Source organism: Micrasema longulum, unplaced genomic scaffold, assembly GCF_059751315.1.
Source record: "Micrasema longulum isolate JH-2025_06_02 unplaced genomic scaffold, ASM5975131v1 h1tg001860l, whole genome shotgun sequence".
Taxonomy (NCBI): Eukaryota; Metazoa; Arthropoda; class Insecta; order Trichoptera; family Brachycentridae; genus Micrasema; species Micrasema longulum.
Genome location: NW_028279034.1, coordinates 313,132 through 339,762, shown reverse-complemented (window position 1 = coordinate 339,762; position 26,631 = coordinate 313,132). Strand labels below are relative to the sequence as shown.

The following is a 26,631-nucleotide window of genomic DNA, read 5'->3' as shown; positions in this document are numbered from 1 at the left end:
TAATCTCACACATGTGGTGCATAAAACACATAATGGTTCACCGACAGCACCCTATAATTATTATTCATTAGATATGTTTTTCATAGTCAGCACCCGTAGTTATTTTTTTGTGTGAAGAATTATGAATATTGAAGTCCCTTATTTGTATCGCTACTGAGTGACATAAATTGCTTTGATTTTGTATAGGAAGATTGTATTCAATTTATGAAGTAAAAGTTAAAGTGATGGCAAATAATTCTGCAGTTTTTAATAGTTTACATTTTTAGTAGTTGGATAACAAATATTGATCGTTTACGTTAAAATACAAACTTTTTTACTCGCTAAAAGTAAATTTCTCTTTCATCTTTAGTAGCATATGCATGATCATTGAATGCATTCATGTTACAAATAAACAAACTCAGTAACTATGGGTACGTTTTCGTGTCATCAGTTTTTAAAACATGTTACTCTATAGGACGCGTCTATAAATTAATATATGAATGGAGGTTAGGGAATAATGTACGAATTATAAATTTGACATTATCTTTGATAAAAAAAAAATTCTTCATATGATTTTTCTTCAAGTTAATTTAACATCACATGCGAAGAAAATACAACAATAAGATAAAGTTTTGTCATTGAATAAATGTTGTACTGGAAGAAATTATACAAAAATGGACCTTTAGCATTATTCGTTTGAAACAAAAAACACCAAACTGGCGTTCGAAAGAATATTCATTTCGATGTTTATGAAGTTTTTGTAAAATATTTTTTCTCGTTTTATTTGTTTTCTTGTAGTCAAATTTTACTCATTTTAATTTCAAAAATTAGGACATCCATTTCAATAAGTAAAAATGCTTCAGGGAGAACATTTTTTAATTATCAAACTGCTCCCTCGGTTGCCATAAATGGATTATTTTTAGCAATGGCAACAGTTTAAAATACACCATAATTAATAAATAACTGTTACTGCTCTTTTACACATTTAATAAAATTTCTGTCTATTGATTGTAATTTGTACCCAAAATATTGATGATAAAAAAATTGATAATTTTCGTTTGTAGAAAAACAAAGTACGTCGATTTTATAAACTGATAAAAAATAGAAAAACAATATGTACAAAATTATGAATACCTTTACAATATGGAAAAAATCATGTTTGTAAAAAATATTTGTAAAAATAATAAAAATATTTTTTTTCAAATTGCCATACAGTCGAAAACATTCGTCCGGAATTCTGATTATGTTTCACACATAGAAATGTATTCTTCATCCACTAAAATCACTATCCCGACAAAATTAGAAATGCATTAATTAATTATTATAAAATTTAAAACAGAGATAGAGAAAAAATTTAAAACATTTCAGAGAAGGAAATATGAAAGTCTAGGCATTTACAGGGCTTATGACCCGTTGTTGGCTGCTTAAATTAGACAATTTACACCATGTGTATCATTCGCCATTTTACCTATGTTTATTAATTAAACAAATAACAATAAAAAATGCCTTTAAAAATATTGCTGACGTTCAAAACACTAAAAACCATATTATGAGAAAAATCTGTGTAACATTGAAAAACTAATTGTGAATGCAAATAATTACTTAACAATAAATAAACCTAATAAAAAAAAAAACAAATCATAATGTAAAAAAAGTTAGTTACACACTAATTACATATATCCGGCCACTTACAAACTAATTAATCATAACCGGCCGCTTGTATACTCTAAATATTAGACGTGTATGCGCTAACCACTTAGCCACGCCCGACCTTACGAAATCTTTAAAAACATCTACATAAGTTCCAATTTGAATTGATTCCCTATTCCCACAAAATGCAAATGTATGTTTTATTTAATTAGTTATTACCCAAGATTTGTTTATAAATACAGCTTTATATTTTTAAGAAATTCTTTTTAAAATTATGTATTAATATAAACTATCAACAAATTACTTTTAATTTTTAAAAAAAACGTGGTGTTGCCATAGTATTGGGTGTAGCATCAAAGAGGTCGCTTTATAATAATTATTTTTAAAACGTTTTATTTTCTGTTTTAGATACGTAGTAATTAGTAGTACACCCAGTTGTCAATTCGTCAAAAAACTTTGTGAATTTTTTTTTTAAATAATTGTTAAAACTTTGGATTATATAGGTTTCTATATGCGATTTTTTATCACTAATAGTTATATTTGTAATGTCCTATTTTAATACTGTGAATTCTTAATTCTATGTACTGCGATCTAGTTTCTGGGATTTTGGGTCATTACTTTTACCTTCTAATTTTTAGTAAAATTAAACAGTTGATGTTCAGATTTGAGTTGTAATTGAGACGATTTTAAATTATGGATGTCTATCCATCGCAATTTCAACAACAAAACATTTGAATAGAATACGGAAAATTAGGTGACGAAATCAGCTAAAAAAAATTCAAAAACAGAGAAAGCCTGTCCGAAACAACAATATGATTAAAAATTAGACATTTATACTTTTTTGTCACTTATGGAAAAATCACTAAGGTAATTACTTAGAGTATATACAAGGGTAATTATGAGTTGTGAATATTTTTAAATCCTAATATTTCCATTCCATTTCAAATTAATTTACGTATTTTATATTTAAGTACCTACTGTTAATTAAAAAAAACAAAATAATTTCGTTGATAAAAAAACTTCAACTTTAGGTTTGATATGATTTTTGATGTTTTTAAATTCAACTTGTTTTTTTAATAATTGAGATATTTGCTAACGCTTGGAACCTCACTGTTAATTAATTGTTTCTCAAAACCTACTTGAATTTATTTTTTAAACACTTCTGCAGTTGCTGAATTTTAATAGTGTTTTCTTTTCAATGTAAAATATGAACACGAGGGTAACTTGCGAATACAATATCCGACAAATGACTGTCTTGGCTTTATTGGCAAACGTTCCCTCTTTTCACCAAATTTTCGATCATATTTTAATATAATTGTAAATGAATTTCGTCAATAACTCGTCTCGTAACGTTTCCGTTCTGAGCTCCGGGATTGTCTGTGAATTATTTGCATACACTTTCTTTTCAGAAACCCCCAAAGAAAATAGTCCATAGGTATCAGATCACACGGTCTTGATGGCCAGTTAACCTCTCTTTGCTGCGAGATAACGTGTCCTGGAAATTTCGTATGCAATAACTGCATTGTTTCTGTCGCAGTATGTCAGGTTGCACAATTTTGTTGAAACCAAATGTCATCAGCATCAATTTTATTCAACGCAAAAGCACAAGAAGTAAGTTAACATGTCGCCATAACGAAGACCATTGACAGTAATTGCATTGCTGGTCGCATTCTTAAAAGAATACGGGCCAACGATTCCGCCAGTGTAAAATTCACATTACACGGTCCTACGCGGTGGGTGCATAGGCTGCTGATGGATCACTCTTGGATTTTTTGTCCCCCAAATTCGACAGTTCTGTTTATTAGCGTACCTATCAAATTAGAAGTGGGCCTCATTGCTAAAGATAATTTTTCGAAAAAAAATCAGCATCGACTTGTTAATGCTCTATTATCTGATTGACAAATATTCATCGCTGTGCATAGACTGTTGGCATCAGATATTGAATTTTGTAAGTGTGCATGTGTAGGTCTTTAGTCTTGAGGCGTTTGATAGTTAACAACGATGAAAAAATGAGATGGATGGGAGTTGATGTACACTTTCTCTAACTGCCTCAATGTTTTCAAGCGATCGACCTGTACGAAGATAACCACCTGCTTTATGATGACTAAAAAATGTGCGACATTTTTGAACCGTCTCAGAAAAGTTCTCATCATTTTGGTAGTGAATTTTCTCAATTTCTGTGTGTTGTTTGACTTAAAAAAGCTGCATGACTTAATCTCAAATTTTGCTGATGATAACTGCAAAATATCCTCCTTCAGTGTTTGACACAACGAAAATTATTCGGAATTTAAAATGCAATCAAGGAGACATGCAATATTAAGAATGGACAATTTCTAATATATCAATTCAATAAATTGATAAACTGAAATCAATTCTCAGTAACCCTGTTGAATTGATTTGACTTTTGTAACAATAAACAATTAGATGGATTAAAAGTATAAAATATATTTGGTTTCAATTTGTAAAACACGTGTTTTTGATTTCGGACAAATCACCTTTCATTTAATTTTATTAAAGCATTTCTAGCATTTTGTCATGCTGAGTAAAAAAATATCGGACGGTGATTCAACGCTTTACGTTTATACAAAATTCAATACTATATTTGCGTCTAATGACTTTTTTACGTCCCCTTGCATTGATCGAATTAGAGACATATCATCAAATTGGCCAATACCTTGGTTCGACCACACAATAAGTTTTTCTGGGTTATTTGCCGTGTGTGGTTCGTAATATTTACCTATGTTTTGGATCGCATTACAGCGTCCATCATCAGGGTTGCTGTTATTTGTAAAATAGATGTGTAAGTACTGGGGATTTGTATCGTGTCGCATTCGTTGCTGTCTACAGCAGCACGTCAATCTGAAATCTGTGGCAATTCACAGTCTAAGTTTTTATGCGATTTCTTTATCACTTGGTGTAAGTTTTCCTTCGAGCAGAGAATCTTAGGGATACCAAAAATTCACTAAATTCGATTGGTAAAAGAGGCAATCGAGATCTACAAACATTCTGAAATATAAAAGGCGATGATGGGATGCGTTTAAAATCATACCGTTACCCAATTATAAAGAAATCACATAAAATCGTGGACTGGGAAGCGCTACAGATTTTAAATTAACAAGCTGTTTATAGCAATGACTGGGACACGTTTCACAAATAACATCTACCTTAATGATGGGTGTTGTAATGCTATCCGAAACGTCGGTAAATAGTATAAACAACATTAAGCCTAATGACATAGAAAAACTTATTATGCATCTGAACGACCGTGAAAATCTAAGAATTTAAATTCTTTCGACCACCTTTATAATCTATAATTAATATGCATACTTAATTTTATATTTACATTTTTAAAAAGCCAGGCTTGATTTTTTAGTTTATATGACGTACTTTATAGATCTGTGTTGATTACAGACCTTGTAGACTTTATACCTAAAACAGGGACTCTTCGAGTTCGGAATCGTCCATCATTTTAATAATAAGTTAAGGAATGCTATCATTGTTTAGTTTTGTTATCGTTTACTTTTTGTGCTGTTACATGTTCACTTAATTGCCATACTTACTAGTTAAAAAATTCAGCATAGGCTCGATGTATTATTATTGTGTTTTTAATTTTTATTGTAAACTTTTAAAATCAATCTTATGTTGCTGAAATTCCACTTGTCGATGCGCTTTGTAGCTGCAAGACTTTTTGTGATGATAGTTATCATATATAAATCATATTATGTAAATGTTATCAACTATCAAATATCTAAATTTAGTAAATGGGGTCTAGAATTTCAGCCGTCCATGCGCGCAGTAGCTGCAAAACTTGTCGTTATCTTACATCTATTTTTATAAACTTGTTTTTTATTTCGTTTTTAAAATATCACTCTCAAATTTACTGTCAAATAAATTTTTTTCAAATGTATATATGGGGTAGATTTCTTACTATACATGCGCTCTGTAGCTGCAAGACGTGCTGTAATCTAGCTCCTATATATCATAATTGGAGACGAAGAACTAGAATTCCAACCGTCCATGCGCTCTGTAGCTGCAAGACGTGCTAAGATATTTACTTATTGTACAGCGCCCTTGAGGTGATTTTCACAAAAATGGCGCTATATAAATTATTCAAACATATATATACGTTAACATATTTTTTTAAAAGGAAATATTTGCGCTCTGTTTTCTTAAATATTTTGATTTTTGGGGCCATTTCCAACGAGTTGTAAATGACTAATACACTATTAGATATTGGTAATTAAGTTGAAGTAGAGTGGGGTTCGAACTTCAGACCTCTGATCCGTGAGTCTGCAACACTAGTCACGGGGCCATAACCCGATTCAATAATATGTGTACATTATGTTGTTCAAAAATAATTTATTTATCGTGAAATAATCAAAACATTTTCATTGTCTACCATGCCAACGGTCATTTAATTGAATTGTTTTTTTAAACTGCGACTTTTTTGCACTCTTGATAATGAAAAGGAAACCAAATAGATGCAAAAATACAGGTATTTCATGATGATCGGGGTTCTGTGTTTACCTTTTATCTTACTAGAAATTAAACCTGAACCACATGTAAATACCTGTTAGAGCTGATCGCTAATTTCTACACTACAAGTGAGGCATTGTAGTTTATAAATTTGCGATGTCAAATAAAGCGACTTTGCTGTGCTAAATATTCATATATGAATATTAAAAACCTTATGGATTCGGATTAGATTCCATTGCATTTTATTTCCAAGCAGCGCAAGAAGTGTTACTTATTCAAATATTCAATACAGAGAAAAGGTGGGAACCTGCGTAATATTTCGTTCTTGGAGGCAATAAATCAGTTGGGTTCTAGCGCTTTTCTTAGGCTCATGTATTTTTTATAGTGGAATGCCTTGAAATATGAAATTTCGCATTTCTGCTGCTTATTAAAATTGTCGTAAAATGACGGTCGACCTGCCCGAGCTTGCCACAAATACGTACATATATTTATTTATTTATTTTATTTATTTATTTAGTATTTCACAGTTTTAAAATGTACAGAGTTTATTTGTTTCAGGTCCCGACTAGCTAGGAAATTCCTGTGTTTAGGAAGGACCTTATTTTTTTTCATGTGTTTTTTTTATTTTTAACATCATTAAATGATGCTTAATAAATTCAAAGAATAATAATAACATTAGAAAAAATCAATATAAATATAAATTAGAAAACATGCAAGTAATGATAATAAAAATTGAATCATAAAAATAGATTAGAAAATATGCCATTAATAGTAAATAAATGAGACAAAATTATTATAAATTATAAAACATACCGATAATAATAAAAATTGAACCACAAATACACATTATAATATATTAAATGAGTAATTAAGAAATTAAACAAAAATATAAATTGGATAACATACCGATAACAATAAAAATTGAAGAACAAAAATAAATTACAGAATATACCATTTATAATTTTTTTTTAAAAATAAGATACGGTTAAAATACTAGTAATAAAAAGAAAAAAAAACATATGTAAATGAATAAACATAAAAAGTAAAAATGAAATATACATAAAAACAATAAGAGATTTTTTTCAATTAAAAGCAACACAATTTTTAGTCATGAAAATAATTACAGGAAATAAAAAGGTCTACCGTGGGTCTACTAATATTACAGTGGGTTCTCGACTTACGCCGTCTTTGCTTACGCGAATTCGTAGTTAAGAGAATAAAAATTTTGAAAAATAAGATAAGTTATTTACATATATTGATTTTACGATAGAGTTGCGCAAGCTGTTGACATCCAGGGCCACGATTACAAACGCTATCTTCATCCATACATGTCGAGACGGTATAAAATATAATCGGTATTTATTTACAAAAATGTGTATATTCTTATGGAAATTTAAAGTATTTTCACCGGTTACTTGTAATTGAACATGTTTGGAGAAAAATAAATTATATGTAAACTCTATTTTCCATCCAGAAAATTTTATTTTACTTCACATGTTTATGTGTGTATGTATGTTTATATAAAGATATATATGTATGTATGTGTGTGTATATGTATATATATGTATTTTGTATGTGTACATTTATTTACACTTTTTTTTTTCATCGTTTTATATTTACTTACTATTTCTTCTTCTTCTCTTCCTTCCCTATTTTTCCTTTACACTTCCTCTCACCCCTATCGAATTGTACATTTTGTTTTTTTTTAATATTTGTTCTTATGTAAAACCCGTAATTAGGCTTAGTATTTGTTGTTATTCTTTATAAATTGTTTATAACCTTGTTTACATCCTCCTTCCCCCTCTTTAATCTGCATGGAGTTTGTATTCTTTATAAATATTTATAATATCTTTCCTCTATGCGCAGCTAAAAGTGAGTCTTCAGGACTCTACAACAGCTGCGGGTGGATGGTAAGCTTAAGGATCTCCCTAAATATATAAAACTATGACTTGGTTCTTAAAAAACGTATCTATATAAATGAATAAATACATATATAAAATTGAAGATAAATCTTAACTTCTCATTGTAATACGGGCTTAAAGCCACGAAGGTATGACGTCATTAACCGATTGTAATCGGTTAAGAACGTCATACCATAACAGTATTGTATAAAATAAACCTCTTTCTTTATTTTTGGGTAGGTACATCGAATACGAATGCAAAATATGTCAATTTTGAAGTCGAATCAAATTCTGACGTAACTGTCGGTTTTAAAACTATAGATAATTAGGACGTCACTGCACAGATGACCAAAACAACATGGAAAAACAGTCAACGCAGAAAACCGGAACATCCAACTTATCAAAACTCAATATTTTTTACATAAAGATGTTTTTTTGTAATTTTAAAGTTTTTATTTTTATTTTAACCTTAAGACGTCATGAAGCTTATTTATGATATTATTTGGGTGTTTAGAACGGTCTTGTGCTCTTCTATACGCATTCGGTAATGACGATTATGATAATTCAGTGACCGTGCCACTCCATCTTGTCGGTTGACGTCCACGAGATTTTGTCCCTTCGACACTTCCCAGTAAAATAGTTTTCTCCAAACTATCAGAGTTCCCCCTGGAAATATACCCAAAGAACTGCAGGATTCTTTTCTCGCACATGGATGTAAGTCTTTCTTCTGTGTCCAGTTCCTGGAGTATAGATATATTTGTAGCTCTGGCCGTCCATGGAATTCGCAGCATTCGCCGTCAATACCACATTTCGAAAGCTTCGATTCTTTTCTTTTCAGATTCCCTCAGTGTCCAACACTGCACACCATACATGAACACTAAGAAAACCAAAGCCTTCATTAGTCTCTTTTTGGTTTGAATATTAATTGTAATAATTACTAAGAATTATAATAATTATAATAATAACAAAAAAAATAAAAAATGATAAGACACTTTTGAAACACCAATTAATATAAAACAATTTTTTTTTGACCACTTATTTTTTTTTTCTACCGACTGGTTTCAAAGCTACACAAGCTTTTTTATCAAAGTTTTCTTGGTTAATAAATTTTATTTTTACAGTTATAACTAAATTTTGTTGTTAATTTTCATATTAATTTTATTATAATGAATAACCACAACGTTAGTGCTTCAAATATAGATTTTGAAACACTTAGTGTTTTTACGCTACACACGAGTTTTTAGACCTGTTGATGGTTAATTTTAAATACTCGAAACTTGTGTTCCTATTGTTGTTTAACTCATGTGTGGCATTGGATTTTATATTTTCAATGTTATTCCATAAAGTAAACGCTATAACAATACATAACATTTTAATTGAGTATGACCAATTTTATATGGGTACACTTATGACGTTAGTATGTTTTTGCGAATTTTCATCCATTCTTACATTTGTAGTTTATTTATTTTGTTTCTTAATACGCGCTATAATTTGTGTTCTACAATTTAAAAAAATACAATAAGTGCCTTAGATACATGTGTTTAGTATAACACAGCATTTATTGATATTATTCCTGGTGTTTATCGATATTATTCCACTTTTCTTTCCTATCTTTCCCTTTAACCATCTTTATGGTACCAACTTTACAAAAAAGGTAGAAGTAATACAAAAATAGAACATTTGAATGGGGAATAATAGTACAAATAATATTTTTGCATTACATAAGATTGCATAAAAATTCTTGAATTTGTCTCGCGTCGTTGTAAAAGTTATCATAAATAATTACGTAATTCATTATGAATTTCATCATCGAGTGTCGAAAATTGAAGAACATCCTCGTCGTATCAAAAGTAGATCCATTTATATGTACTTTTTCTTTCTTCAAACATTGCCAACCTTTAACAAAACTGAATGGAATGGATTTTTTCGCTACAGTCCGCTTTTCGTTAACAACATGATATATGCAAAAAGTACGAAATTTATAACTTCAATAAAAAGAGCTTTAACAATTAGAAAAATAATGAGTTTTCCCAAAAAAATGTATGTAAATATAATAATGTAAATACAGGCAATTATTCGGACTGTCTAGGTACTGCAGTGCCTCCGAAATATTTACAGCTGGACGGGTTAACACCTTCGCTGCCCTACTTTGCCAAAGAGCCTGGAGCCTATGGGAACGCCTGAAAAGCTCTAATAACGCGCTTTTCCAAGCCACTGCAGGGTGGATCCATTCACTGTTATTTGAGCGATGGCGGAATATGCTAAGACCACCATAAGTTCTTCAAATATAAAATTTTGTTTTGTGTATATATTTATGTTTATATGGTAAAATTAGCTCTGCACTATGTACCCATTTTACTGAAATAAAAAATAAATTAAAAATACAAAATGGATATATACAAACCTTAAATAGATTCGGTAAAACTAACGACATCAAATTTTTAAAAAAAGTATGAAAACAAAATTCATTTATATAATCAAAATACAACACTCCGGCATTTACAATATATCAGTAAAAAACATAACGATAATTTAAAAATTACGTTAACCAATGGAAGACGAAGAAATAGAAAGGACAGCCAAGAACAGTCTATAAATAACACTGAATTAATGGTGTATGTTGATAACAATACAATATCGCTTCATTGTAGAAGACATTAAGAATTAAGGTAAATGAAAGGTGGAAACACGGAAGGTGATTGTAATAATTCTACAGCAGAGTTCATTAAAGTATGTTGAAATTGTTATAAAATGGCTACATGGGCTTTTCAACTAGTGTATAGAGCTAAGTCATACCCTTGTCGATTGTAAGGGGCTGATATTTAGCCTGTATACAAAGCAGAGGGTTCTAGTGGAGTGTGAGAAGACTACATGGTTATCACTATTATAAGTGATGTTTGCAAGATGCGTAGAATAACAAAAATACATAAAACCTTTTCCAAACATATTTAAAGGAGGGTTTGTAGAGTGAATGTTTGAAAAGTATGGACGTCCATGCCAATATTTGGTTTGAATTGATAAAAATGTATTTTTAACACATCTATAGTTATGTTTATACACGTATATTCAAGAACATGCTTTAGGTGTGTTTTTTTTGTTGATATGTGTTAGTTAATTCAAAATTATCATAAATATTAAAGTGATCGATTCGATTTTTAAGTAAAAGATTTAAAACCAAATTAAAAAAAAACCAGAGCCAGAAAAATGATTTTGAAAAAATTAGTTCCGCTATAATTTAAGGGCATTAAATTATTTGTCGACATGGCTAAACATGGGAAATTATTGATATTGAAAAATTTAAATCTTAATAATAACTCTCTGGGGTGTAAAATCCACTCTTGTCAAAAATATTTGGACACATACAAAATATTTTTTATTAATCTAATTAGCATAAATAGTCGGCCTCGTTGTGTAATAGTCAGTGTATTTGTCTACCATGCAAAAGGTCTTGGGTTCGATTCCCGACATGGTTGATATGAAATATTATTTGAAAGAGTGTTTTTACACTAGAACTTTTATAAATATATTTTTTTACACTAGAAAACATTTCATAGTCCTTGGACTGGCACCTGAAGCGTAAAACTGATCATCTTACCTTCATGTAAAAAAAAATCATCAAGATACGCTGCGATTAGTGTACCAGTGCAGTGTTTTATGCACCATCAGGAGCGGAAAGGGAATGATGATGAAGAAATGAATGTATTAAAATAAAAAAAAGTATATTCGGGCTATGCTTAGGGGGTGAAATCATAGGGCGGGACAAATCTCACCTACAAAATTTCAGCTGAGGAAAAATTGAGGAAGTGCAGATGCTTATACGTAAGAAGAATGGTGAATGTGGCACACCGTGTAAAGTGGTACCTTAAACCAGCCTATGACAGGATATAAGTCCTATAAATGCTAAGGCTTTCGAATTCTATTCTAAAAAATATTTTCCCTATCTGTTGAAATAAATTTGAATTTCCATAGTATTTATTACATATTTTACATGTATTTTTTTCAATCTTCACCGTTTCCCTAACAGCAGTAAGTGATGCAAAGGACACTGCATTAATACTTAAATTACAGTGGAGATCGATCATTTAAGGACGCTAACGCAAAATGGTGCCACGCTTCAAATCCAGTCTAGTAATCATAAAATATTACTGCGAAAATCACCTTTACATATTTATAAACTTTATCTTTACTTTATTTTATTTATTTAAAAAAAACAAAAATCAAACCGGAGACCTCAATCATAGTAAACAAGCGCTCTCACTAGTGCATCTCCAGACGGACTTATCTTTGCTCCGATTCCTTTTCAGGATACTCACTTAAGAGTCGATCGAGTCAAAAATACGCGTCCTAGTTCTGGGTTTATTTTACACATAGAGTTGTATGATTAACTTTTTGTGAAAATGGACAAAAACATTAAGTAAATTTAAGCGAAAGATATCAACTTAAGTGTTGTCTATGTTTAACCAAATTTAAAAAGAAGAATCGCAGGTAAAATAAAATGGTAAAGGTTATACATCATTCGAAATAAAATTTTCTGGTCTGTACAGGATGTTGTGTTTTTTTAAAGTTACATCCATTATTTTATTTTATTGCAAGCCTTCAAAGAGAAATGTCAAGTAGACAAAAGTGAGCATTTTCGAAACTTTTTTCTGTTCGCTTTCAATCGAGAGAAAAAAGCTGCCAAAGCTGCTCGCTATATTAACGCAACGGTGAATATGCTATGAATCATTGAATAATTTAACAAAAAAATGTTTCCCTTAAGCCCGGATGTTTTGTGCTGTAATTCTTCACTATATTTAGCGCTCCTGGCCTGTTGTGTAGCAAATAAAAGTTGTCATTTTAAATTGGAATTATATCTCGCTATTTTGTTCGCCTCGTAGTCAAGTAGTTAGGGTGTGTGTCTACCACGGAAGAGGTCTCGGGTTTGATTCGTGACATGGCATGGTTAACGTGAAAAAAATATTTGACAAGTTGTTCTTACACTGGCGTGAGACTGATCATCTTGCCTTCACCTATCTTATAAATGATCAAGGTTCCTACACACATACTGCAGTGCCCTACGCACCATTAGATGCGAAAAGATAATAATGATGATAACAGAAACGTTTTTGAATTATTTTTTTACTTAGCAATTTATTTTAGATTTTTATTGATTTCGTTTTTTTTAACATTATCCAATGAAAAAACGCATGTAACAAAAAAGACTTTCTTAAAGAAAATAATTTCCTAGCTAGTCGGAATCTAAAACAATGAATCTCTTTACATTATGAGAACAGTTTATTGCAATGATTAAGACTAATATTCCATAAAAATATTCAATAAATTAAATATATAATATCGAGGCTTTCCTAACAGAAAGTAATTAAAACAAGTTCCGCGATAATCGCATTTAAAGATTTTTTACTCTGTTAAAGCATTATTTCTCCCATAACTTTCGTTTTCTTTTTTTTTTAATCTTTGAAAGAGCAATTTTTATTCTAGGCATAGCAAAAGATTTAAAATAAACATCTTGCACTTACATTTAATAATATTTGAAATACATAAATACTGTTGAATGAATGCATTATGTTAGTATAGCCGAGGTATAAACTTTATACATATTAAGTAGATAAATAATATAATAATAACAGTGAGTGTTATGTCTCCTAAGTATTCTATGGAAATAAGGGGCCTTTTATTGTTATCAACAAAATGTGATATCAATTTCAACTGATGTGTTTTGAACTGACCTGATTGTATTGACTGTTTGGGGTTTCTAAACTGGCAGGTTAATCACCCCATAAATAACATGCGTTATCACAACTTGATTGCTTTTTTAATTAAATACACTCCTTTTATTTACTTTTTTGAAAAATCCGTAACAATGTGACTGTAGATTAGGAATTTTGTTTAACTTATAAAAAAATACTTAAAACCTAATCCTCATAACAATCGTCGACATGTAGAACCATCAATGACTTTTCATATAATTATCATTTTACCTTAACATAATTTATATTTTAAAAATGTATTATCTTTGTTTGCATTTACTTATGTACAACTTAAGAAAATGTCAAGCAATACCATAAGAAACATTTTTTGTTTTTGTCAAAATATTCATAAATAACAGTACATTGGAACGTAGTTATGCAGTCCCCAATTTAAAAATATTAAGATTTTGGTGTTATCATATTGAGAGAGGTCGATTCTATGTTCTAGTCTTCTTTTTAATTATCACCTATCGGAAATTTCATGATATCAAAAGGTTATGAAAATAAATGTCATCACCTCATACATTCAGAGTTTGTATGACGTTTCATTCAATGTTAGATCTGGCTGTCATTGTAATCATTAAATCTGGTCAAATACAAAATTTAATTCTACTTTTTATTTTTAAAAAAAGAATGCATGCATTATTTATCATTTGCCAAAGTAAAAAACATTCCAACTGTTGTGTAGATTTAATTATTCACTCTTTTCACAAAAGTGCTTTTATCTCAGTTTCACTTTTTAATGGTATTAAAAATGGCTAAAACACAGATATGCGACTGGAATAGATTAGGAAATTATGCATATCGTTATCTCGCTACAGCCACTTCGCTGTACCGTTCGCACAAAACTTTTTACGTAAAGAATAATATCTTGAAGAAAAAACCCACCACGTTCTTTATATATACGATGCACAGCAGACTGCAGATTAATTGATAAACTTCAGTCAATTTAAGCAGGCTAACTGAATTGAATTAAATGCATAGTACTTACCATGCAGATTAAAAATAGCATATTTGCATTTACGGGAGGCTCTCGATTATCCAAAGCGGCTACTGAATAAACCGGAATCCATGAAATATTTTACAACTTTGAATTTTTCCAAATATTTTTAGAACCGAAACTCAAGTCCACCTCCCGGGAAGTTATCAAGCTGGACACAAATTGCAACAGAGATTAAGTGGAAGTGTAAGCGTTTAGGTACTGGGCTTATATTTTTAAAATGTGATTTGTTCATCTTTCTTACATTCATGTAAGTATATTGGCAGACCCTTTGCCTAATGGCAATTTCCAGATAGTTTTATCATGAAGAACAAATAAATAAATAAAATAATTGGAGAATAGATACATATGGCGAGAATGAATGGCAACTTAAGACGAGGACAACCAAAAACGTGGCATGTTCAGGTTAACCAAAATATCATATATTGAAAATCATAACGAAATTCTCCAAGCCACTGCAGAGTGGATCCAATCACCGTTGTTCAAGCGATGGCGCGATATGTTAAGACCACCATAAGTGCTGCAATATAAAATTTTATTTTATGTTTATATTTATGTTTATTGTTATATTTATGTTTATTGTTGTATTTTTGTTTATATTTATATTTATATTTATGTTCATGTTTATATGTTCATATGGTAGAATTGGCTCTGCACTTTATAGCCATTTTACTGGAATAAAAATTTTAATAAATAAATAAATATGTCACGTACACGTAAACAAAATTTGTTAATGATTTAAAACTGAACATACTGAAAAATACATAAAATTTGTACATATTTGTTATTACAATTCCATTACATTAAAATCTTTAATTACGTAAATTACATACGCCATAAAGTATACAAAATTACATTAGGCATTTGACGTTTAAGTCTGTTTTTATTTATTTTTTCTATGTGAATAGAAAGACCTTGTTATTAATGCTCAAGGTTTAAATATCACAAGTGGATTTTGTTTCCTGGATATCTATACCTAAGCAGTGTTGGGAAATTAAGAAATTTCATTTAAAGACCTTTATAAGAACTTTTCCGCATTTGCTTCATGATGAGGAAATCATAGAAAACTCATTCAAAAGAAGCCGGACTACGGATAGACATCAGTAGGCTTTCCGCTTCATTTGAAGAGATCACAAAATTTAGTGTCCTTTAATCATTTATTGTCTTTGTAACCTGTACTATCCTAACTCTTAAAGATACTACCTCTTGAGATACTACCCCTTTTGACGCTGAAAAGGGAGCAATCTATCAACAAGTGGGGAACATCTTGAGGAGTTTTTTTTTATCACATGGACAGCAGTTGATCTCGGAAAGTTGAATTTGTGAGAATTTGAGTGAGTCCAAAGCTCTACGCTTCTTTTTCCGGAAGTCAAAGGCATCAAAAATAGAAGGAAATAACATTTTAGTTATCTGTTCCATGGTTTCGTTCAAATAGCGTTCATTCTAGAGCTGCAGTCTTGCTACTAATTTTTATTTTAGCAAAACTAAGAGGAAACCTGGCAAAATTGGTAGCTGTCCTTTTAAGTATAGCTTCGCGAGCCTTTTAATCATTCATTCATTCTTTGTAATCTTATTCATAATTTATGGACTTCAGAATGGATGTCCATTGAAATAGTGTAAAGTATTTACATTTTGTATTTGACGAAAATTCGTTTTTCCAAAAAAAAAATTGCCTTTACTTATAAGTATAATATTTTTCATAAAATGTATGTAATTTGCAAAGTATATAATTGTTTAGACACAAGAATTTTTCGATTTGTTTTTATGCTAAAACTTCATTCAACATTTGACTTGAACATCTAGCGAGGCAATCAAATACCCTTTGTTTGTAAATAGAATAACAAATTATCGTTTGAATTATTTAATTATATAATCCTTTTCTTATCATCTGTCTGGTATAACCCAAAGGACACGATAACAAGAGCGCTATCGGATTACTAATTAAACTATAAGATTATCCAAAATACTAAGAGATTGCGAGTAGGTACACAAAATCTACTGGAAATAATCCATTGGTTTAAATGATTTGAATTTTCAACAATGTTTGAGTATGTCCAAATGCTTGTAGACTGGCTGGATTTTCTCCCTAGGGAGTTGTTCATATTTAAATTTATTTCAAAATATTCCCTTCCCAAAAATGTTTTCCCTCTCTGTTGAAATAAATTTAGATTTGAATTTTATTTACAAAAGCCTCGTACTTGAACTGACTAACAAAACCTAGTTTTTTCACCATTTAATATATTTCTTTTTTTTTTTTTGGAAAATGGTAACGATAACTGTTTGATTGATTTTAAAAATTTTAGTAATTACAATACTTTGAGCTTCTGCAGATCCTTAAAAATACTGTTTTTGCACTAATAATTCAAAAAGCCAGGGTGCATGTCCGTGAATGCTATTTTATGGCTCATATTTATTATGCATCGGTCAGACAATACCTATTAGAAAAGGTATTTGCATGTTTACAACTCAAGTCTTGCACAAAATGAAGACTTGTCACTACCAAGGTTTTGTATCAAATATGGCCAAAGAATAATATTAGTTTAATGAATGATCATTAGTTTAACGAATGATCACTTGAGTTTTGTTTGTAACTTTCACCATTCTGCATATTATGTATGATAAATGTTGATTTACCACCCTGAGAGGATCCTCAAAGAGTAAGTTAGTCTCTGTTGAAATTTTAAACAACGTTTAATTTGTTTGCAATTTGCAGAGTGAATCAGATTAATACGTTATTTTTTCAACAAAGTTTTGACTATGTCTAAATATTCAGGTAGGCTGGATTTTTGACATACTCAAAACATTGTTGGTTTAACTAACTGGTAAAAGAAGTACATAAATTGTTTTCAGACGTTCTTTGTTTGTAGGGAGAATGATTTAGCCGAATAAATCTCACAAACATTATAAAGATTTAAAATATTTTACTTTATGAAAATCAATAGATGGAACAGTTGAAGCAATATGGTTGTTTAAACAAAGGCAGAGCGGTGAATGTTACACAGTGTGTAAATCGGCCACTTAAACCAGTCAATGACAGTTCAAAAGCCTTGTAAATGCCAAACGTCGATATAATCCCCTTCTCAAAAAAGTTTTCCCTCTCTGTTGCAAATAAATTAAGCGTAATTTTTTGTTTATTAAAAAGCTTCATGAACGTTATTCAAGGCACACTTTAAAACTTTGCGATGTAAACATCTTTACATTTAGATTTCATTCGCAAAAGTGCTCATATTCACTCGCGAAAATTTCATTTAAAAAATGACTAAAATGCATTATATTTCTTAGCAACGCCACGAAATGGAATACCTACATACTACGTAATTGGTATAAAGTGTAAGCTGCAAGTATGCTCTATCCACAATTGAAAACAAAGTAGCCTTTAAGCTTTGCCAGAAGAGAAAATTTAACAAATATTAACCCATGAGGCCTTTTTATATTTTTTTGCAAGTAAAACATTGATATCCGTCAAATACGTTAAAAGACTATTTGTGTATTTTGTTCTGGTAATAATTTCACAAATAAATGTATCGGGTATTTAATAAAACGAATAACAAGATTTTTTCATAATAGAAATATAAAGGTCTCACTAAGCATCGGAGCATACAATCATATGACTGGCTGGTTTAAGTAATTCGTTGGTACAATTTTTATTTGTGGTGCTTAGTGATTTTCTATATTAAACATTTGACAAGTTTATTTATCTTGTTTAAAATATCTAATTATTTAGTTTCCGTAACATTCGCCGCATTTTTTATTTGTGTAAACTAAAACGTGTATTCATTGTATTTAATATATTCGCTGCATTCCAGAAACACTGAAATACTGCGGTTTAAAACTACTTTCAAATAAATGTTTTATTTCTAACTTCCTGGAATCGAGTAAAAATCACGCATTTTTTTAACCTACAAAACTTTATTTTTCATTTGCCCTGACTCGGAGAGTGATCATGGACCAAAGTGCGGATTTAAAAAAATATTTTTACGACTAACCGCCTTTTATTATACAGAGTAATACAATATTAAATGTTCCTCCAACATTGGTACACGAGATGATAAAATAAAAATTTATATTAACCAAATTCATTTGGTGAACAAAATTTAAATGAAAAAAAACTAAAGATCTTATTCAAAATACACTTGTCTATGAAGAGAAAACTTAATTGTATAATCAACGTAATTTTAAAGTAAAAATAGAAGTACTACAAATTTTTTGATTTGTGAATCACTCGCGTTAAAAATATTAACAATATTTGTAAATATCTAACCATAATTGCCAACCTATCAATATTATTATTTTAATTGACATTGGTTCCGCAGTTTTTTTCCTAAAACAAGATTTGTTGCCTAAACCGTCTTTGTGAAACATGAAACCTTTTTGATTGTACAATTTCTGAGCAATAAAATAGAGAATTTACCATTTTACACACTTACATTAAACTAAACGATTCTCTTCTGTCACACAACGAAGGTATTTTTAGTTCTGCTTGTAATTCTTTAAGGCTTATCATCTATTGGGATATTGAGCTTGTAGTTTATGTGTCTGAAAATTTTTCTCTGTATCGTTTCAAGAAATTTAACGTGTGATTTATAATACGGACATCATATTTGATTTTGTACTCCACTTGACGAAGAGTTTTTAAAGTTTGTATACTAAAGAAGTCTTAAGAGATTCTCGATACGAAAACTAACATTCTCATTCTTTTTACTCTGACATTTGAAATAAATTTAAAGAAGTTCAGTTGTTCATCAAAAGTAACTTCTAAATCACGAATTTTTTTTAATGATTTTAAAACTTCATTAAATAAAGTGTAACTGAACAAAATTTTATTTTTACCAATGTGTATTAATATTTTGTGGTTTTAATATTTGATTTTTAGAGTCTTTTTCTGTTTTCATTATGTTAACTTGATTTACTGGAAAGCAAATCTATATTCACTGCCCGATCATCAATAATCTACACGAAATCTACTCCTCTAAGCTGAAAGTTTTCCAGTCTCTATTGTTGAATACATTTCCAGTCTTTTGTTACTATCGGTACACTTTTTCATTCCTCCCTTAATTTATCTGCAACCATCGAATAAAGAACCTTATCAAAAGATTTTCCTTCCAGGAGGCTTCTCTGCCTTTTAACAAACACGGGGATAAAGGGACTAGGGTCTCAGTAATCCCTTTATAAATATTTGAAGACGCATAGAAATATAATTTCACTCCATTAACCAGCAGATAGATCTACTAGAAAGAAAAATATATTGAAAGTTCGTATTAATAAGTCACAGAGAGAGTAGATACATATTAAAATACTGTATTTAAAAAATTAAGATTGTGTAAAAAATCCTTATTTTATATCTGAAAAATATATGGTTTATTGTTTTTAATTAATTGACACAAAAAAATAAAACGAATAAATTGTAAAAAATATAAAGTAAATAAGGGAGTAATAAAACGTACTGTAATAAAAATACACATGTGTCTAAAACATGTAAATATACATAGTGAATGTTTTTATTCTTTAATGAACTCTTGAATGACGAAAAATTAAAAAGAAGAACTTAATCTTATTAAAATATTAGCACGTAATAATGATTATAAAGAATCCCTAGTGAATAATTTAATAAGGAAAAAACAAAAGAAAAATACAATGTCTCAATCATGTGCAGGACTTACATCTATCAACAAAAATAAGAATAAAAAGTGGGTAAAATTAAATTATATCGAAAATACCAGCAATAAAATAAAACAAGTTTTACAAAAAAATAATCTTTTAGTTTCATTTTATAATAAAAAATCTTTGGGCCAAACATAAATTAATAGTAAAGATCAGGTCGACAAATTTGAAAATAGCGAAATATACGAACTAACATGTAGGTACTTGTCCTGGTTTATATGTAAGACAAAGCGGGAGAGCTATTAAATATAGAGTGAAAGAACATTAGCTTTACATAGATTAAATAACGACTTATCAAACTATGCTTCACATTTAAATGAATTTGAACATACTTTTGATAAAGAAAAAAACAAAAAATTTTACATGTGGGACACAAAGGTCAAAAGTTAGATAGATTAGAAATTTTAGAAATAAATAGGATAAAAAATAATAGCGATAGAATTTTAACAAATTAGCAGATAGAATTTAAAAACTCACCCTTATTAGCCCCCTTAGTTAGACCCTGTACATTGTAATAAAACAATAAATATTTTTCATAACATAGAATATCCTCTTAAAGTACACCGCCAACACGTGTTTCGATCATTTGTCTCACTCTATTCCATTGCAATATTGCGTATTGTATTTTTTTCAACTTATTTTTAAATGTACCTACACTTAAGATAATATTTAGTTTTATATAAATTATCCATACACTGTATAATATTCACCAGTCTGAAGATGCTTATTAGAGGGTGAAAGCGCTAATTGGTCAAAATAAATAAGTGGAAGTGTACCAAGTATTTTTTTAATTATTAACTGATATGTAAATATAAGTTATTACATCATATTTTAGTTATATAAAATTTTTTAGAATATTTGTTACTAGAAATACCTTTAAAAATGATTATTTTTGTCGAAATTATGCTTTTTTGTAAATTAATGTGTGATTAAAAAAAATATTTATTTTGAAATAGAACAATTGTATGATTTCCTGATTTTTGATGCGTTTTAGCGGACAACAGCCTTGAAGAAACGCTCAAAAAAAAAATTGCGCGTCTTTTCTTTTAGTGGCGTAAACAAATCTAACCTAAAAATGAATTTAACGCTTAAGTTAATCCCTTTACACACTTATTTAGCATAATTATATTCGTTTTTTGCACGGTCACCGCACATTTTATTTTCATCAAAATAAAAGCAAAAAAGGAAAAGTCATTTCATGAATACTATAATCTTGATCGGAAAGTGTTTGGTGGGGTATTAAAAGGGATCGAAAACCATTTGTCTTCGTCTGGTTTGCACGCATGCAAAACACTTGAAATAATACATGTATCGAGAGATCTCATCAATTCCCGATACAACTGCTCGGGCCATTATATCCACTATAAAAATCAGCTCTAGAAATACATATTTTTAATAATTCCACTTGTGATTTCTACAATCTTCTTTCTTTTTTCTGTTGGTTCACAGTAACAAATCGCTGCGACAAAAAAATCTAGATTTATTTCTTTGTAACGAATTCAAAAAGCCTTATTAAAAGAAATTATTGATGTTTGGTATTTTACGTCAGTCCAATTTTACAGCAGAAAATAATCTTACATTATTATTTCATTTAGGAAAGCAAACAGACATGACCTTTTTTACAAATCAAATTTGCAAAAAGCTGTCTCATAATTAAACAATATAAACATGATAATGATAAAAGAGGTGGGTTGCGTATCGGATCAGGCCAAATAGGTAAAAAAGTATTTTATTTGAATTTTTTTTATATGATAGATGTTTAAAACAAAAGTATGTTTAATATGTATTAAGCGCACGATGATTTCGACAAAATTATTAATGAAACTTCTTGGTTAAGTTTTATTTTTTATTATTTTGACCAACGAGCGCTTTCGCTTAAGTAGGCATCTTCAAGACTGGAGACTGGTAAACAGGTAACTGGTGAATTTTATCAAAAAATATCAACAAAAACCATCAGTATTATAAAAAGCGTGTTTCAAAGTAATGTAAAATGTTTCGACACGGGACTCAAGTGAGGAAATATTCTTCATTTATTAAAAAAAAATCTCAAAATTGTAAAATAATGAATAAAATAATCAAATAAAATACATTTTTACTTTATTTGCAAAACCGACACATTAAAATTCTGATTTAATAATCATAATAATTTAATAAACGCGGTAAAAAAACTGGGTTTCCTGTAGAGTCTAACATGTAAAAAATATATGTAACGTTGTCTTGTGTAAAAGTGTCCTCGGCACGGGTATCCTCACTCCAGTAAGGTTACATTATTATTATTATTATTATTTATCATAGTCGATGGATTTGTGGTACCTGTCTTGTAGCTTTAATTTTGAATTCTTCTACAGTTTTTGTACCAACAAAGCAGAGTTCTCATTTTTATCATTTCTTATGAAGATTTCTAAGACTGGTCTGAAGGATTTTCAGGCAGCCAGCTGAACCCTAGTTAAATGGTTTTCGGACTCCTTATTGTTTGATATTTCACGTATACAAAGACCGCCAAAATGTCTCTCTTCAGCGTGTTTTCCATGCCCATCTTTATTTAGAGCTTTCAAGCATTTTTTGTACTTGCATTTTATGTACAATATATATTTTAAAAATTAATAAACACTCAAAAATCTTAATTGCAATAAATGACGATAGTTTTGTTTTGATTTTTTTGAAAAATATTTTTGTCTATAGACTTAAATAAGTCCTATAAAAATGTTGTGTTTAAAGAATTATTCGTTTTTTTTTCGTATTGTATATTTGTTTAAAAAAAAAAAACCAAAGAACACGGGGTCAAACAAATTCCAGCAAATTTGACGTCGTTCCGAGAAATGGATTTGGTACTGAATTTCATCTCTGATCTCTATTTACCCCTCAGCGTGTCTTGTTCCGGAAATCCTTTAATAACATCCTTTGTACTATGATTGATACAAGGAAGATGCCATTAATATTTCTTAGTATTGTTAAAGGATGGAAAAACGTTGAATTCATCCTAAATATGACGAAACAAGAAATCTACATTTGTAAAAAAGTTTTTTATGTAGTTTTATACATCAAAAATATTTTAGTATCTTAAAATGTTTGAATTACAATAAAAAATCATGTGTTTTCATAATCTAAATCTAATCAAAAACTAAAAATTAGTCGTAAAAATTATTGAACACGTGATATTTGTTTCTAATTTAAATTTCATGATTTATACTAATCTTCTATACCATAATAAATGCGATAGTGTGTTTGTTTGCGTTCTTCACGTCTCAACGGAGTGACCGATTGACATCTTTTTTTGCATAGAGACAGCTGGAAATATAAAATATTGAGACAAATATGGTTCTCATTTTTAACCCATACTTTAAAAAAATCGATTTAAAAAGAATTATAAAATATCAGAAATAAGCAACATATTTTGGAAAATGGGTTAGGCGGTACGCATCAGGGAGATTCTTTTTGCCAAACAAGACAACTAATTATTTACAATTTTAAAATCATGAACAAGTATCTAGGTACTTTTTTACCAATGAAAAGTTACACTATCTTTTTTACGTTTATTCGAACGATTTTTACACGCTTTCACGACACAACCAAGCATTTCGGTTTCGAATTAAATATCAAGCTCACGTCAAGAACCGGCTGGCGGTTAAATAACGACTAAAGACACGTAAGGCAGGACTGAGCGTTTGGACATGAGTTAAATGTCATAATTTTAGTCCGGGTGCGTTTTTGTGTATTGACAAGTTTTAATTAAGAATACCGAACCTGTTTCTGTGCATTAAACATTATGAAGTAAAGTTTTGTAAGTATACTTAATAATGTTCAAACTCAAAAAGAAACGCGGTCCAACTTTTCTTCATACAAACGTATTCCCGTATTTTTTCTCTGAGTTATAACACTAGCAGTGATTTTTTTACACACTATAGATATTTACTATTGGCGTGTTTCTATTTTTTCGTTTTTGCAAAAATTATAATGGGAACTAGACACAGCTTTATCTGCTGTCTTTAGGCACACGGTATACAAGCTATTTTTGAAAAACGCTAAACAAAGCTATACAGAAAATTTTATTCTGATACTCTGTCTAAAAAAAATAACAAATCTGTTGACTTTTGAGGTGAGGAAAACGGGACATTGAAACGTCAATTTTGTCTATTCTAACAAAAAGTCTGACATACAGTTGTTTTTTTTGCACAGTATAGGGAAGGCATCGCAAGACAGTGACAGGAAAACAATGTTCGATACCTATTTATCAATATTTTCTGTTCCCACAATTTATGTAAACCGAAACACAAAAATAATAATGTATGCGTATATAATTTGGACTAAATACAAAAAAATGATACCAAACTTTCGATTATGTTTATTTAATATATATATACGAGTATGTACTCAAATCTAGCAAAAGCAAAGCATTGGCAGGTTCAACTCATTTAAAATAAATAAACAAAATTACGATGCGAATGATGATGGATGTAAAAAAAAACTAGAAAGATCGAGAAAGACATCGCATGACCAAATCCAACAAATGCTTGAAGATGGACATGCCAAAAGTCTGAATAATCGGTGCGCGTGCATGAGAAAAAATGCAAAGAGAAGTGATAAGGCGTTCTGTCTTCTCTGGCTGTGGAGAGCCCGCATGGTGGTTTGTTTGTTAATAAAGGGAATCTGGAAATATGGTATAATACTTCAATGATATTTTATAACCCTAGAGTTATTAATTTATTATGATACCAAGATTTTGGGGTGTCACGTCAGAATCAAACCCCCCCCCATGAAGATAAATCAGGGTATTTGACCCATCACTTTTCAAACAAATAAACTTAAAACACAATATATTGAAGCGTGAGCGTTTTCTCTTTCAGAAAACTCTCGAATTAAGTTTTTGTAGCTTTATTGACGTATAACGTGGCATGTTGACGCGAGCCCACGCAGGACACTTTGATATTAGAGGGATGATAAGGGATTACTTTGTTAATCGACCGTTTACAAAGATGATTGATCTGATGTTTATAATCTCAAACTTTCGCTAAAGACATGCTCGGAAGATGATGTGTATCAAAGTTGATGTTTACCATAGATTATAGTATAATGTGTCCAGGGCTCAAGTGACCGGCTGTTGTCATATGAAAAAAAGTAATAAATTATCGGGGGAAAACTTGAAAAAGGAGATGTATCTTTTATAAGTTAAAAATTATTGATAAAAATGAAAAGCAAATATTTTTGGTGAAAGCTCTTATAAATTTTTGAGAAATTATCAGATTTGAGAAAATCGTGGTAACTTAAAAAAAATTATTAATTCTTATTGCATTTTTAAAAAATATTAATAGCAAAAACAACCAAAAATTAAATGAAGTTTTGTTATTTATTTTATAATTCCTTAAAAAAATATGGTAATTCATATTTACAAAGACGTTTATGATTCATTTATTTACTTCACTATTTTTGCGAAGCACGGAGTTTTATGTCTCGACTTGTTAGGAATTTTATATGATAAGATAGGACTTTTTGCTACATGCGTTTTAATCCAACAACAAACCATCAAGTCATTTTCCCGTAGGAAAAAGCAAAGAGGACATAAAGCCATACCACTCAGTCTTTGCATACAGACCTCGCTTTCTCTACATTCATACATTTTCTTTAGCACGCACGCCGATTATTTTCGTTTTGACATGTCCATCTTGGTCAATCAAACAATTGGTCATTATTAGAACCCGAAAAATCTTTATATGTAGTAAATTGTAAACTTTTTTCTTATACCAAGTAAACATAATATGGATGTTTTGTTTAAATTACATTCTACATTTTATTTTGAATTTCTACTCCATCACAAAATAATAATTATGATTTTATGTTCAGTGCCAAAATACCAAAATCGCATATGTGCTGCGCGGCGCGTGGCGTTGCGTTCGCACCGCGTCTAAACTACATAAAAAAATCATGTATCGGTATGCTTCGATTGCTTCCGCAGCCTAGTGAAGATTTAAGCCTGCGCCTGCGCCCGAATTGCGCGTTTAGTACGGCGCTGGAATGGAATGGAATTTCGAATTTGGTTCCATCGCGATCTTTCTTTCCTCGAGACGCATTCAGCCAGTATATACGCGCCGATCAGTATGCGCATGACAGCGCTGACGTATGGATGTGTTCGGGGGTTACGTTGATTTTTAACTTGGTATTTTTATGAACAGTAATTATTTAAATAATAAATATAATACAATATTTCCATTTAAGAGAAAAG

The 26,631-nt window shown here is 30.0% G+C and overlaps 1 protein-coding gene across 1 annotated transcript in view; it reads left to right on the top strand.

Moving 5' to 3' along the window:
* Positions 1-26,631, top strand: part of LOC148273713 (fat-like cadherin-related tumor suppressor homolog) — a 130,540-nt gene that overhangs the window by 491 nt on the left and 103,418 nt on the right. The gene's annotated exons all lie outside the window — the stretch shown is intronic.